Source organism: Lepisma saccharinum, chromosome 13 (assembly GCF_977018435.1).
Source record: "Lepisma saccharinum chromosome 13, izLepSacc3.1, whole genome shotgun sequence".
NCBI lineage: Eukaryota > Metazoa > Arthropoda > Insecta > Zygentoma > Lepismatidae > Lepisma > Lepisma saccharinum.
Window position 1 is genome coordinate 66,112,032 of NC_139241.1, and position 14,760 is coordinate 66,126,791.

The 14,760-nt window shown below is 41.3% G+C and overlaps 1 protein-coding gene across 2 annotated transcripts in view; it reads left to right on the forward strand.

The window, feature by feature from the left end:
• Positions 1-1,772: 1,772 nt before the first annotated feature.
• Positions 1,773-14,760, forward strand: part of LOC145997389 (Ig-like and fibronectin type-III domain-containing protein 2) — a 430,200-nt gene continuing 417,212 nt past the window's right edge. For both annotated transcript variants that reach the window (XM_083134380.1, XM_083134381.1), the window contains exon 1: positions 1,773-1,967. The gene's annotated coding sequence lies outside the window, so the exon portion shown is untranslated. The remainder of the gene's footprint in view (positions 1,968-14,760) is intronic.

Here is a 14,760-nt window from a genome sequence, read left to right on the forward strand (position 1 = left end):
TTCTTTTTCTTCAGACGTCAGATCTGTATTTTGACAGCTTTTATTCTTTTTGATGCCGACCTCTGTAGGCGACCTCCGTGGCGGAATGGTTAGCACAGTCCGCTGCGACGCCAGAGGTTTCGAGGTTCGAATCCCGGGTAGTGTTGTCTACGGGACGAGACGGGACAGGCTTTTAAAAATTCGAGACGAGACGAGATTGACCATGTGTCCCGAGACAAACGAATATTTTCGAGACAAGACAGCATTTCCACGAGACGAGACAGGCCAAAGTCTCGTCTCGTGGGCAACACTTCCCGGGTAAGACATGGATATTTGTGTTTGTCCAAATGAGAAAAACTGAAAATGTAGAAAAACTGAGAAATGTAAAACGAGAAAGAAGTGAAGAACGGTGGATACTACCGCTTATGGGTATCCCCCCCAAATGGTAACGTCGTCGCCTTTTAACGAAGGGGTTCTGGGTTCGATACCCGCTGGAGTCACGTAAACTTCGTACCAGCTAACTGTAGACCAGGCGAACGAGAACAAGTCTCTGCGCAAGTAGTGACGCGAGACGAATCCACCAATGAGCAGTGAGAGAAACGGGATTGTGTAATGGGCGACGGGAGTTACCCGATTTCCTCCTAAGCGTTGCAAACTTTTGAAAAGGGTAATACCGAACGCACATGGCAAACGGACTGTATTTTTATCTCCAGGTATGTACGATTGGTTTAAGAATTTCATAGGGAAATATTAGGGATACAAGAGCAAGCGCATATACCGTTTTCACTAAGGTCTGGACCTTACGTCCGTACATGTACGGTTGGCAACGCTGCTCTTTCACCACTCGATTTTCCTCCTCGTCTTCTGCTGATATGCGCGGCCCTGCTCCATACTTAGCTGGGATAGGGTATAGTGGTTCCGATTCTACTTTAAACTATAGGTCCAGTCTCAATTAGCCTACATGTGCATAAAAGTGGAATTAAAACAAAACTAAAACAAACAAGCGACGCCAGTAGCCCCGGGTTCGAATCCCAGCCTGGGCATAGATAGCTATTATTTGTTAGTGTCCCTTCATCAATGTCATCATATCATCACTCATCCTCATCTTCGTGATTAGCCCAGAATTGCAGAAAAGGGAAGTAAAATAAACGAAATAAATCAATGAATATTGCATTTGGCGTTCTTATTTTAGAAAAGTTGCAGAAAAGTTTCTGCACGTCATTTTCCCTTTACGCAAGTTGATGAGAATTGGATTGATTTGGTGTTTTAAGTCGACCTTATGCACAGTAAAGCTGAGACTGGATGTACAGTTTAAAGTGGGATCCGAACCACTTGTGCCTCCACCGGGAATCGAACCCTGGACACCATTGATTACAAGGCGACGACGCTAACACTGCGCCATCGGAGAGGCCGAATTGACGCAGAGAGAAATACAGCGAAATAACAGTGCTCTAACGGACACGCGTACCGAACTCACGAGACACTACGCACGCGATCGCTATAGGAAGCGCCTATTACTAAAACATGGCGGCAACCGAAGCTGGAAAAACAGCACAGTTCTCGAAATCAATGAACGAAAGCGAAAGAGACAAAAAAACAGAGTTTGTCTCCCTCCTCCCCGGTCTTAACCCATCCATTTATCAACCTCCCGTGTATCACCCCTTCCATTTCGTTCGTCCGAGCACGCTCGGAGAGCTGCCTGTCACGAGCCACCGCCGAAGTTGCCCGACGACGTCCGAACGCGCCAGCGACGATCGGGTGCTCGGGCCGAACGCCACCAGTTCGCTACCGTGGCCGCCAGAGCTTAGTAGTGCTGCGTGTCGTACTGTGACAGTGTGAGTCTGTTACTCCGAAAGCGAGAGTGTAACGGGCCAACTTGTTCTTAAGTGTTGGAGGTGGTTTTAAAAAAGAAAAAAAGTGTTTCTGCACGGAAAAGTGGATAATCTTCATATCACCCTCTGTCGCTTTGGCTTGCGTCTTTCACAAAGGTAAGTAAATGTTTAAATAATTCGAAAACAATAGTTTCTTGAAATGTTGATTGTTGTTAACAGTTTGACAACATGTTTTGCAAATCGTACATCATATTGTATTGGGGTTATTTCGTCATTCAAATTATTTGCGACGATGAGATTGAAGGAACAAAATGCAATGAAACCCATGCTGTGACTAGGATTCGAACGAGTATTTGCCGATCTGCTTGGCATAGTGGTCCCGGGTTCGAATCCCGACCAGTGCATGGATCAATTTTATCATCACATCACTCATCCTGTCCAGGGTTCGAATCCTTGTCTGGGCATGGGTGCTTTGCGAGTCTCTCGTCAATTTCATCATCATCCACGCCTTCGCGATTAGAAAAGTGGCAGAAAAGCGATGTAAAATAACCTAATTGAATCAATCGATTTGCTTGATTTTGCTTCGCTTCTTGTACCACTTTTGGCTAATTTGCGAAGATGGGGATGAGTGATGATATGATGAAATTGATGAATGAACACTCACAAACATTCACGCCCAGGCCAGGATTCGAACCCGGGACCCCTGGCGTCGTAGAGCGATGTGCTAACCATTCTGCCACGGGAGTCTGTTTGAATCAATCGACCAAGGGCCCTGTAACGCAGGATTCTAACCATGCTTTGTATAACAAGGAACAGATTCGAATCCCACTTTAGTCGAAGAACTGCGCAATTCTAATCTTGCAATTGGATTCATGGATGTGTTCGGTTCAAACATTCAATTCAGTAATTGTGACGTTGTTTCTTCCCGTTCAATTGTGCTCAATGAGGAGTGGAGAGGGAACAGTTGACCCCTTGGTGGCTGTGTGTGTTCAGTCGCCACAGAACCGCCTGGGTTCGAAACACGTTCGTATCCTTGGCTAAGCTTTTTCGGTAACCTAAACAAAACGTGGTTCGTTAATTTAGAAATATCCGTACCGTAATTTAATGTTCTGTAGGCCGTGGAAAAAATATTAGATAATATTGAAAATAATTACCCACTAAGCTGCAACACCAAAGTTCTGATTTACCTAGAGTGGGGTCCCGGGTTCGAATCCTGGCCTGGGCATAGATATTTGTGAGTGTCCATTCATCATATCATCACTCATCCCCATCTTCGTAAATTAGCCAAAAGTGGCACAAAAAGCGAAGTAAAATAAAGCAAATCAAATCAAAATAAGAAAAAAACCTAGAGTGGATTTCCTTTAACTTCAATAATGTCAATAATGAATTCTGCAAAATAATCCTTAAAGTTACGAAAGAATTGCTGGTCTGCTTAAAAACACAATCCACACGACACAAATATCAACCTCACTTTCATGTAGTACACGCTGGACTGCATTTTGCAGACTGGATACGTGGGTAGTATAATTCTTTGTTGGCCTTGGGCTGGTGGTGGACGTGTTGTCCATACACCATTCATCCTTATCTTTGCAATTAGCCAAAACTAGCATAAGACAGAAATACAAACTAAACAAACATAACAATCAGCGAAGAAGAAATGTGTTAAAAATCGAACCACTTTGTTTCCTTCAACTTATTAATTTTTGTTACTTGACATCGCTTATCTGTTTTCTGTCATTTTCGGCTCATCGCAGCGACGATAAGTGATGATGAGATGAAATTGATGAAGGGACACTGGCAAAGAATACTGCATCTCTTGCAGCACGCATTGTTGCCTTTAATTCTTAATTGTCTAGCTACATTATATTTCTCACAGATCACACACAGATGAATGAACTCCTGGTTTTGAAAAAGTGCCTCAAACAAGGGTGACATCTACATGGGGAGATTCAGTTCAGATACCATTAGATATTGGTATATTCGATACGAATATATCTACATCGTGGCTGTATGAATTAAGTTTTGAGATATAATAACAAGCAATTCTTTAGAGTTTGCTGTGCTTGTTGTTTACCATGGATAGGAGTATTGCTAGGGAAATTAAAGTTTATGTTTACCCCGAAAACTACGGTAAGTGAATATACTTGAATTTTCGTATTTCAAAATATGAGCGTCAACATTTATTACAGAGGCAAGTTTGTAATTTGCGAAGAATGAAGGAAAACAATTATGTTTAAAAATGTAAATGTTGCTTTTCAAATTTGGTGTCGCTATTGAAACTGATAATGTAAAACATCTAGCTATTTTGAAACGGACAGTATTTGCCCAGTTTATTATTAAGAAAATAGACAATAATATTTTGAGTATATGTTCAATGTTAGAGCAGGTACACACATAACGTTGCGTTCTAAACTTTTCAAATAATCGACCGTACTTATTCGTTTACGTTTGTGAGCAGGCCAACAATTGTCTCAGCTGTAAGGATAATAATATCTTCGTGCAGGAGTCTCTTAAAATGTATATGTACTGTCCAGAAGACAAATTTACAGCCCATTTGTCGTGACGTAAGATTAAGGTGTTCAGAAGTTGTCAACTCGTTCGCTTGGAGGTCAGCGTTACAGTCAAACGTGGTAGTCTTAACGGCCCAATAGGGTTGACAGAGCTGCCTGGTTTAACGTACAGCGTCCCCGTATTGAGGTGTATATTTGCATCGAATCCAATACAAACTTGTAGAAACAAAACATTATGTTATGCCTCCTACATTCAATAGAATCTATAACATTATGCAAGTTCTAATATGTCACAATTTCCCCCTCTTTCTGCGGACTCTCATACATCAATGCTAATCAGTTGTCGACAGTGGCGTGCCCAAGGGTGGTTGGTGGGGGTTATAACCGCCCCCCTCTGGCCCCGTATTCCTAAAAAAAAAAAGAACGCAAAAGGTAGGAAAAGATAGCAAAATAAGAGCTGACTACCAAAAAAAGTGTACGTAACCCCTCCCTTTCGAAAATCCTGGGCACGCCGCTGGTAGTCGACTATTTCTGTTTCTTGTTTGGTCGATTTGTGTTTGTCCACTTCATGCACGGAGAGACTAATCGGGACTGGATCCATGGTTTAAGGTGTGATCCGAACCACTTGTGCCTCCACCGGTTTCGAGCCCGGGATCCATTGCTTACAAGGCGACGACGCTACCACTGCGCCATCGGAGAAGTTTTGACTTCCGCCTCAACTACCATTTCTCTAAACCCAGTTTCATAATTTATACGTCTGTGAATGATTTATTTACTTACCAAATAATATTATAGTGAATATTTTAAAGTTTCTTAATGTTATAATTATTATTTGGGAAATTTGTGTAAACTCTGTAACTATTTTATATTTACCCCTTAACTTGTGAGGTGCTTATACTGGGACATATTTTTCTGAGGTACGTCTGTCGGACCGCTCTGAATTTTTCCACCCCTGCCTCAACATAAATTACCAATTTAACTTTCTGATATTGAAGAACAATACATTATGGGTGTTAGTGACTGATTTGACAGCAATTAATTCCACAACGTAAGTTATATAGCTACTATATTCATTAGTTTATTCATCTACAAAAATTATTATAAATGTGAACATATTCATTTCACTTGTCGCACTGTCAAAAATATACACAAAAAATAACCTTTTACGATATATTTGGCAACTAGTAAGTGCAATTTAACTACAGAAAGCAAAAAGTGTTCAAAAATAATTTTAGTTTTTCTAATTCTAATAGAAGACTTTGCGTCACTCGCCATAACGCTCCTTGTGATGTACGTCAAGATTTTTTTTCTAGATGTAGATTTATTTTCTTTTTGTGCGAGCCATAGGTTGTACGCATTACATAGTTTTGATTTTTCTACACTATTTTGTTACATTTAGTTTTCGTTTAAGCTGTCTCTTACTTTGTTCCCTATATACACATTCTTCCCCTCCCTCGGAAGTTCTTCTTCCAGTCTTTCTCTTCACTTCTTTTTTCCTGCACTCTCACCAAAAAATGCATAAATTTTACTTTACACACACTTACACTAAAAAGATGGCTCGTCTGGAGCATGATCACTCATTTCGCTGCCTTCTCTAATAGCTTTCCCCCGCCGTTCTCTTACTTCTCCCAGGTATTTCCCCACTTGCTGCCCCGCTTTCTTTATCTTTATTCTGTCGTCTACCACTTCTATCACCTCCATCCCTGTTGAGCTTTTCATCCATTTGTCCCTTACGTCACGTGTAGAAGGGCAGTTCAGTAGGATATGCTTGTCCGTCTCCTCCCCATCGCACAAAGGACATATCTGCTTCGTTTCTCTTTCTTAGTTGTTTCCATCCCCCTAATCTGAACCATGCCAGCGCGCCTCTTTCATTTTTTCCCACAACCTGGATATATTTCGCTTTCCCCCATTCTCTTACTCTTAGCTTTGTTTGGCAGTCTCCTATTATTTCTTGTCTGTCTATGTCCAGTAACTACACGCGATAAGCTGGCCAGAAACTGATGCTGTGATGAGGGCCAAGGACACTATTGCGTAAGGTAGACGGAAGGTGGCGACACTAGCTTGAACGAAAGGCGGTAATCTGAAACTTCCAGAACATCAAGCGGTCTGTGAGACAGCACCTGACAAGTTAAGGGTTAGCATCCATGTCTCTTCGCAGAAACACAAAGAAAATGCTCATGACCATCAGTACACCCGCGATTGATTGATTGATTTGGTGTTTTAAGTCCACTTTATGTACAGTAAGGCTAATCGGGACTGGAGCTACAGTTTAAAGTGGGATCCGAATCACTATGTGCCTCCACCGGGTATAGAACCCGGCACCCCTTGATTACAATGCGACGTAATCGTAGCCCTTGTAGTTACTTTACCTGCGGACTTTTCTTACTCGTAAAGATTCACATTATTCATTAATCTTATCAACACAGTCACTATGTAACGAATCATATATTCCTCAGGTTTTACTGTTCCACCATTGGTTCCTCTCAGTGGCTTCTACATACATTTTCCTTTGGGTAACCTCTGCTTCTTATTTTTCTCTTCTTCCATTCTCGATGGATGGTTTCGATCCAACTTTAAACTGTAGGTCCAGTCCCGATTAGCCTTACTGTGCATAAAGTGGACTTTAAAACAACAAATCAATCCAATTATCTTTCTCTTTCTTTTCTATTTTCTGATTTTCCTGTTTATTCTCTATCCCCTTGTTTCTTTCTATCTCATTCTGCCTCTGCATTTCTATTTCCCTCTTCCCCTATTTCTTTTTTCACTATTCCATTATCTCTATATCTTAACCTTTTCATTCCCTCTGTTCTCTACAACTTGAACCCTCCTTCTTCATTTCCTTCTCATTTTCTTTGTCTTTCTCTATCATTTACTTGCCTTTATTTTTCCCTAATTTTATTTCCATTCCCATTCTTCTGTCATTTGCACTCACTTTATTTCATTTTTGTTTCTGTCCGTTTTTCTGTCATTTGCTTTTTCTGTTTCCGTTCTTCTCTATCACTTGATCCCTCTTTATTTTTTTCAGTTTTTCTTTCATTTTTCTAATTCCCTCTCATTTTTTCTTTCTCAGTTTTCCTCTGTCCTGTCACTTACTCTTTAGTTGTTTATTTCTAGAACGAATCGTGTCGTTTTCACCGACACTTCTTGTAGCGAGCTGTAACGAAACGTTTAAATATTGTTAAGTACATGTATTTCTCCAAAATAGAGCCGTACAAGGTTCCATCGATTTCCGTTCCGTTGCATATCACAACTACATATTGTTTTAATGTGGGGGGGGATAGGGATGAAAATGTACCCTTGTCGCCACTATAAAAGGGTGCAAAGTTTAGAGGAGTGTGACTCAGCGTACAGCGACACCCACGCCTGGAATTCCTGTCGCCACGACTTGCTTCGTTGCCACAGAGCAACGCAGGAGTTTTTATGCGCCTTTTCATTTGGGATGTAGCTGATTGATTTATGCGTTGTTGCGACCGTTAGCTGTCTCTCTCCACTGGGTCGATAATCTTCACGTGCGTGCGGTCGCTCCACTTACGAGAGGGAAATAAAGTGCCTTGTCTCTTGCGGTATAGATCTGCAAAGCTGGAAAAATGCACGCACGTTGACATCACGGAAATTGGTATATCCGCACAGACTACATACCGTATAATCAGGGCAGCAGATGCGAATGCGCCAAGGTGGCGGTCTATGAAAATAGTTCGCAAAATAGATCCCAAGATACTGTTGGACTTCGCTTGTTTATACTTATGACGTACAAGTTGCCTGGACGACATAAACGCGCGCGTGTGTGTGAAGGGGCGGTTTTTTTGAAGATTGACAAGGGTTAAAGTGGGACAATACGCGTTTCGCAAAACGTCGTCGCCTTGTATTCAAAGTGTCCCGGGTTCAAATCGTGGCCTGGGCATTATTTGTGAGTGTCCCTTCATCAATTTCATCATATCATCACTCATCCTCATCTTCGTGATTAGCCAAATGGCAGAAATGCGAAGTTAAATCGTAAATCAAAAGGTTCCGGGTTCGATGCCTGGTGGAGGCACAAGTGGCAGCAAAGGCTGGTGGCTCTGAAGTAGGTGAAGGGTTAGTAGGAAGAAAATAGGGTAATAGAGAAAATTAGATCAACACATACTTATTAGAAACCCTATTTTTTTCCTACTAGCCCTTCACCTAATTCACAGCCACGGCTGCATACGGATCCCACTTCAAACTGTAGGTCCAGTCACGATTGGCCTTACTGTCTATAAAATGAACTGGAGTTGAAACTCGAACGTGTTTCGTATAAAAATTTCCTCAGTAGCCTACTGATTGCATGTGTTACAATAATTTGTATCGGCGTTCTATTATGTTAAAAACAGATGTGCATCATTTTTATAACGAGACTAGCTGATTAGCCGGCGTTGCCAATCTTCTATTAGACAGGAAAATAATGAATTCTCTATAGTGAAAAAAAGAACTTGGGAGTTGAACGGCATTGGGAGTGTCACTATTCATCTTAGCGACCCAGAAAACTATGGATTCCACACTAATATCGGTCGTTTTCGATTATTTTTACACGTCACCCCCTTCCTACCCCACCCCTAGGGGTGCCAGGGGTGTCTTACCCCCACAGTATTTCTTTCCAGATTGTAAGGGATACGTGTACCAATTTTGGTTGAAATCGCTCGAGGCGTTCGAGAGTTATGCCGGAACAAACAAACATACATTCATTTTTATATAGATAGATTGTATTGGAAATACTATTATATGATAGAGACTGGATGCTGTAACAACCATACTAAGTATACTGCATAGTAACGTAAACTTAAAATCATGTTCACTATGGATGCCTTGCGGGATCGGTGAGTTGTTTTGTTCTCGAATATAAAAAAAAATGTAAGGGCGCCGAATTCGAACATGGGACGCAAAAATCTATTTTCAGCCAGGGCGCTGAAATTTCGGGCTACAGCTCTACACACAACAGATACATGGTTTATATCCATTTATCGATCTATCCGCTAACGTACGCAGGGGTAGAGCCAATGGGCCACACTCCATCCCGAAATTTTGTGAAAATCAAACTTTCGAAATGAATGCAGCAAAGAACCCGAGAAAACCATGGTGGTGAATGCAAGACACCTTAAAATAACACATGATTACCATTTTCGCCTTTGAACAACTTTTAAAACGAAATGTTTGGTAGTGTATCTCGCCATATCCAGAACCTACCTACCGTCACAATTCCAGCACCCTCAGAAAATAATTCTGCCTACGCTAGTGTTTCTACGCACCCGTCTTTCTGCTTGGGGGAAGCAGCAATTTCCACCATTCAGTGAAGCATTAACGGTGTGTGCGCGATAACACTGTCAACACCAACATATCATAGACTTGACTCACGTCGCGTTACAAAGTAAATATTTCTAAACTTACTGTTTATGCATACAGAACAAGTTTCAGACAAAACCATAGTTTTGGTATCTTTTTAAAAGCACATTTTCCCCCATCGTTTATAACAAAGCACATTTTGAAAGATCGAGTAGAAGCCTTTCATAAAACACGACGCTCACTTGTTTTTCCACACATCTTACGTAACCCTCCCATCAAAATGTGCATTTGTTACACAAGGAAGAGAGCACAGCATGCGAACCGTGGGTGGATAAAAGAAGAAGAAGGAAGATCGACGCAAACTGTGGAAGGTGACGTGAGAAAATAGCATGTCGTTTGTTTTATAACCCGCCGTGTCTGCATTCGATATCGCACGCGAGGGCCCGAAGCTTCCAAGACCGTCCGCGAGGGGCGTGCAGGTGCTTCACTCTTTAGTCACTTTTTATTTACTCTCTTATATTTCGGGTTAATGAGCTTGTCGACATGGCTAGTTTTGGCCTTGGCAAGCTTACTTTTGGATTGACCTTCACGCTGCTTTGTTTTGTTTTTTTCGGAGCAGCAAACGTCAGTCAAATAGGCCTATATTTTAGTCTTCGCGTCTCTAGCCAGCAATTGAATTCGTTGCCTGGTGTTGTTGGGGGAGGGAAGTTTTTACAGAAAGTCAGTTCTTGGTGTACCTGTACTAACGCTGGCGTCGTCTATGGTCCTAGGTCCTGTGTTCGATTCCCGATGAGCCAATCTGAACGTTAAGTGGACTTATACTTTGACTTCTCTTAATTCAACTCTATTTCAAACATCCAACATTCTCTAACCAGCAAGCTTTTATAAGGAAGAAAATTTGAAAACTTCAAGAAATATGTATGTCTACTTTGCACTATTATATTGCTATTCGTATTTAAGACGCTTCTTTGCCACTTGAAGCTAATCGTAAGGGCGACGATGACATTTATAAGACACTCCCAGAGGTACATTCATGTTCATGTACGGATTCGTATCCGGTACCTACTGCAGCGAGATCAACAGTCTACCCTCAATGCGCTCGACCAGGGATCGAACCCTTGACCGCTCACACCAAAGGCAAGAGCACCAACCATTCGGCCAAAGAACCCGCCCTTGTATTTAAACACTGCGAATGGTTAAAGGCTTATAAGCAATTATGCTCAGGTAAAGGGAGTTCAGAGCAACTGTGCAATGTGCCTTCAACAGGACTCGAACACGGGACTCCTTGATTTCATTTATTTATCGTTCCTATTATACAGAAGTGCAAACAAACAACACACAATAAGGAAAATATAGACAGTTCATATGCGGCAACATTGTAAATAGTGTAAGTCAGTGTGTTTGATAAGCGTCGTGAAAAATTCAAAAGACTATTGATTGAAAACAATTTGTTGGGAAAGAGTACCATTTCAAGATATGAAATCGTTTTGCCCATTAAAGCCTGAATCACACGGAACTGGATTACCAGTAGGAATGCCTTAGTTGGGGCTGGACTTGCTACCATTTGTTAGTTTTCGCCTTACACTATACTTGTTACCGCGTACTTATCGATAGACTTTTGTTCCCATAAGACATTGCGCAGAGCAGACAATCTGTACTGTAAAGATGGACGAGCAATTTGAAGAATGTTGCTTTGTGCTTTTATTAAGAATGAAAAGAAATAGTATGGACTAGAGATTGGCTCGAAAGAAATATAATAATTAATGCGTACCGAACAAACATTTTAATTAACTCTGGTATGCATATTCAATATTCATACATGAGACTCGCAGGGTTCATTCACATTTTTTTTAAAAAAAATCAAACATTTAATTTAATACACTTGTAATAATAAGAATTTTCATTTTCGGCTAATCATATTTGTCACGTACACATCTCATGGCTTTGCATAAATATCTAAATATTAATTAACTGAACACGAATGCACTGCACGTCATCTCGTTGCTTTCTTTTTGTCGAGAAACTAACTAAATCAGCCAACACTCGGAAAACCCAGACAAAGAAACTCGCCTTTGCAAACTCACAGATTATCTTCACATGGTCAAACTTTGCTCTGATTGGCTGTTCCACAGAATCCAGTCGAGGAAAGCCAGTAGCAATTAGAACATGTCCTATTCCTCCAAACCAGTCAAGGAGGCAGCCATCATGTCCGGGCAGGTAGCCAGTTCAGCGCCAACTAACAGTTCCGTGTGATTAGGCCTTTAGAGAAGAAACTATTATTAGTGAAAAAATAAGACACTGGTTCTAGGAATGTTATTTTATTGTCTATATCGTGACAGGAAGCAATATACTGTTTATGAAGGAATGTAATGCTAACATTATTTAGATACTTAGGCTACTCAAAACTAGCGAATATATTCCAGAAAGTAAGGAGAAAACATGATTCTTATGAATGAATTGTTATTTTACGTCGCATTTCTGTAAATTTTGTCTAATCGCAGCGATGGGAGGATTAGTGATATAATGAGATGGATGTAGGGGATCACTGACACATAAGGACGACAGAGGATTAGCTTGACTGCAAGTTCAGGCGCCAGCGCCTCGTTTGAACCTTGTACATTTGGTAAAAGGCACCAAGAAGTGAACCTCACTTCCACTAATACATTCCGGTAACTGCTTCTGGCAGTTTAACGAGGCTCTTATCATCTGAACCTACGGCCAGCATAATCCTTTTTCGGCTGCATTGTCCTGTGCTTGTCCTTCTGTGTGCTGAGTGCCCCATTACAGCCTCAGCTTTCAGTCTATGTAAGATGATTTTAGTCCTCACAGACAGAATAGTTTTACTTCTTTTTAGTAGTGAATGACTGAATTAGTTTTAAAACTTGAGTAGGGATGTCTGTTTTTAACAGACATTTTCTTTTCTTATTAGGGCCTGTCCTGAATTTTCTTTTAGTTAGGGGCTTATCCCTGTATCATGTGACGGGCAAAATAGCCTATGTGCTGTAATGACCATAATATCAAAACCAATCAATCAAACTTCAATCTTCAAAACCGAGAAGTCCTGAGTTCGAATCCCGGCCAAGGCGTGATATTTGTGCGAGTCCCTATCTCATTTAGTCAGTCATCCACTCATTTTAATCGCTGCAATTAACCACAGCTATAAGAACGACGTTGAATCACCGAAAGAAAATTAGAAACTCAACACAATCAACCCAATGTTGTGCGAATATGATAGATGTGCTTTATAATTTTGTCTAAAAATTGTTTAGCACTTTTAACAAAGTTCTGTTAGTTTGTCCCGCACCCGTCAAATTCCTATCGCGTAACGTACGTCCCCTCTGGGTACCCCAATCCACAAAACTAAATGCAATGAGCTCTAAACCGTATCCTTCTAAATTAATAATTCCTAACCTACAACGCCGCCTAGGTCTAATGCACATCATGTTAAGTTAGGAGAGCAGGGTTTCCATCTCTTAGCATTTAGTTTTGGGGTTTGTTGCAAGCTGGGCGTGCCTCGCACCCCCCCTTCCATCCGTTCGCATACGGGCGAAGAGGAGATGAGACGACGATAGATTCACAATGGTCATTTTAAGTAAGACAGTGTAGTATAAGAGCAAAATGTAGATGTAGCAAGGCTTCCAGTTGTCAACTGTGGCACGCACTGTGGTTTCTGCAGGAAGAGGGATGACGTGGGGACGTCTAATCATGGCAAGAAGTATATGTAGAAACCAGTGGCGTATACTGAGTCTTAAGATCTGAGCTATTTCACTATGTCACGTGGTCAATAAATTTGCCAACTCCTAACAAATCAGGTTGCCAACTCATAGGGAATCAGGTTGCCAACTCATAGGGAATCAGGTTGCCAACTCATAGGGAATCAGGTTGCCAACTCATAAGAAATCAGGTTGCCAACTCATAAGAAATCAGGTTGCCAACTCATAAGAAATCAGGTTGCCAACTAATAGGAAATCAGGTTGCCAACTACAGAATCAGCATTATCATCTATCTCACTGATATGAATAATAATATTTACAATTTCTGATCGATTTTTCTCCTTAATTTTATTCTCTAGGCTTCAGGCTTCGCAGATATTCTAGCTAGTCTAGAATATACGCTCCTGGTAGAAGCCACCGGAGCATGCAAAGCTGAACGCTGCTTTGTAACTTCTGATGATATAGGATAGTCATGCAATTAAATACGCGGGAACAGATTCACGAGCTTTCGTAAAGGACGCCATGAGAATCGAACCCGATCTAACCACATCCAGACGCCTAACCGTGGTACGCACAACTGGGTCAATGATGTAAACGTACATCGCGAAACGAATCTGCACCGGTAGGGAAGAGGTTGGACGATAAAACGCATTGGTATCGCTGAGGCGTCCATCTTGCGCAACATCGTTGCCAGATACACATTAATATACGTACTGCTTTCGATAGTGTCTGGAATGGGTTTCAAATTAGCACACCCGAATGCAGTAAATGCAAGAATTTTTATTTTGTCAGCGCTGTGGTGGGAATTGACGTCATACGAATCTCTCTGTAGGCTGTTCAGTGAACTTTCCCAGACGTCTTACACTGAATATGTTCTTAATTATTTACTAAATGTGTTACTAGGGAGATGAAGGTTCCAGTGACAGAAGTGTGAACATTATCGGCTTGTAATCGTGATAGACTTTTGATCTCGCCACGTTCGAGTCCAGCTCTTAGTGCAGTCAAATTACGCATCGGAATATGTAGTACTGCTTGTGTTGCATTTCTGACAAAACGTCCCAAAGAATCCCGTCGCGAGTTTACGAGAAATGACTTAATCAATATGGCCGCTGTCAAATTTGTAGTGTAAGCTTCAAACGCGTGTAACTTCTCACACAATAGAGATATAACCTTCTCTTTTGCACCAAATGCGAGGGAATAAATTGGACAATTTATAGAATAAAGCAGTGGCGGCGATTGGGTTCCAAAACTGGGGGGCAAAGACTTTCCCTCGAAGATAAGGTTTAGTATAGTGTGGGAGCAAAAGTGGCAACCCCAAGCCCCCTCCCCCTAATCGCCGCCACTGGAATAAAGTGTATTATCTGTACCAGACTAGTTTTCTGAAATGTATCAACGGAATTCCTTGGGACATTTTTTGACAAATACAAACAA